We start from the raw sequence: 2,500 nt of genomic DNA on the forward strand, positions 1-2,500 counted from the left end.
ATTTGATCCATAAGGTAAACTACGAAACACCGAAACTAGGAAGTCGTTTACTATATTCTCCTTCATATTGTCACTGTCTTTCGCAACATGTACAATTCCAGATGAGTTCAGTTAAAGTTTGCGAACTTCTCGTGAAACTTTTGAGACCCACATTTGTCTGCTGGAAGCACCGCGTTTGTTTCCAGAGCAATTCGCTATGATGTAGCCTCTGGACGGCGGCAGAAGAAACTTACCTTTTTAAGTCATTTTCATTGGTCATGGTGTTTTTAGATTAAGTCCTGCCTTTGACCAGCACGGGCATTGCTCCACGACTTGTTCAGAAAGGATCTGGGTAAAGGGATACAGGAGTCCTGGGTAATTATTCTTTTTTTTATAAATCTTCTACACGTCTTTTCAGGTCTGACGGCAGTGGCTATGAAATGTGATAATACGTTACTGTACAAATCGACAACTGAAAAGGATGTTTCCGTAATCGAACGGGTCCGCGGTTCCTAGAAATTCTTACAAGTGCACCCAAATATATCTTCCTGTGGATAGTAATTTTCAAACGGAAGTTCAAGGCCCTCACTTCGTCTACTGGACGTAAATCCTCGAGATGTATATTAGTATTACAACCCCCACTCGCCTTTTTTTTCTATTTTTATGCTTGCCATCCCCGCAGGTTAGGTTAGGTAAGGTTGGATTAGGTTAAGTTAATCAGAATGAGCAGACGAGAGTAAGGAGGTGTGGGAATCATAATGAAATTATTTTTAGAACGATTCTGTGGTTGTTTTGAAGATTATGGCGTCCCGCTTTTTTCAGAGAAGGTCTCGGCCCCCGGGCACAGTTCGGGAATAGGCCCACGGGACAAATATTTTCACTGGAAATACGACAGAGCGTCAATCCATGACTTATGCGTAATTCATCGAGTACAATTGTTCGCTATGCAGACCTGTGATATGAAGAAATCGTCATATAAGGGTCTTTAGTTACTCAGGAGTCCTTTAGCGAAATTGTGCTTCTCGAGACAGCGAATTCGAGTCGTGGGTTGTGATGTCAAAATAGTGAAACATGATCGGTGATTGATACCTGGAAAAACCAAATGGTTTCCAGGCAGCTTGCGATTTAAATCATACACAGCATTCAGTTCCTATCATCCACTTGAAAAAAAAGTAATTTTATCATAAAATTTTATTCTAGCGAAGTTAATTTGGTGAAAATAAAAGCAAAATAAAAAACCTTAGTAGAGACTATTTACTTCTTTAATTTTCAGAGTGAAGTTTACTTTTAAACATACTTTGAAAATGACTTCCGACTTACATCATCACGTCGAACATTTGAAGAAAAGAAAGTTTTTTTTTTCGGTGAAACTGCGAAGGCTAGTTCAGTTTCCCCAACGTTTATTTCACTTATAACAAAGAGCTTTGTATCATCTGGTTACCATATTAATATCTGTGTATGTATATATGTGTTTGTATGTGCATCTGTATATATACGTGTGTGCGTGAGCCTGTGTTGAATTAAAAAGCAAATGAATTAATTTGTTGAAATATGTGCGTGTGTATTTGTGTGCGCCTGTGGATGTGTATTTTGTATTAAAATTCAAATGAATTTATCTGTACTTTACATCAACCTTGTGAAAACAAAGCGAAATGGAATACAATAATATAACGTAAACTTCAATTTCTCCAACGTTTATTTCAATTATAGCAAAGTGCTTTGTATAATCCGGTTGCGATGTTGATAGATTCCAAGGCATGAGATGAAAGACTTCTTCTGGTATTATTTGTCCGAAGAGTATCGCATTTAAGCAACTCGTTACATCTCCTAACTTTATATGTGAGAATATTGTTCTTAAGTGTATCTAACATTCTAATTGTTCGTAAGTACTCCAACGTAAAAATGAAAAAAATATGTCCTATACACAGTAAAAAGCAGCTCTAATTGTTCGTAAGTACTCCAACGTAAAAATGAAAAAATAAGTCCTATATACAGTAAAAAGCTACTCTAATTGTTCGTAAGTACTCCAACATAAAAATAAAAATAAAAATGATAAAAAATTTCCTATACAGTAAATAAAATCGGCTTTCGATAAAGTATAATCCTTCTGGAACGCTTAACTTTGTCAGATTTGACCGATCAGTAATAAAATTCGAAGTGGATCAAGCTATGCCTTCTAAAAGAGGCTCTGGATATAAAACCATGGCACAAACTTACAATGAATGCAAAGTTCTGTGTATGAATCAGCTGGTGTGTTGAGACCTGAGAGTAACACAAACTGCTACAAAGATTCTGGGACCAGCCGTAGTAGTAATAATAATAATAATAATAATAATAATAATAATAATATGATAATAATAAAGAGTCAGGATGCAAGAAGGAACCCCACGCTATAAAAATCATCTAATCGAATAGAAAGATTCTGATAGACGAAAAAATTAAATAAAACAAATGAATAAAATAATAATAATAATGGAGAAACAAATCCACAATTATGCAGATGTACATATATTTAACGATA

Source organism: Macrobrachium nipponense, chromosome 14 (genome assembly GCF_015104395.2).
Source record: "Macrobrachium nipponense isolate FS-2020 chromosome 14, ASM1510439v2, whole genome shotgun sequence".
Classification (NCBI taxonomy): Eukaryota; Metazoa; Arthropoda; class Malacostraca; order Decapoda; family Palaemonidae; genus Macrobrachium; species Macrobrachium nipponense.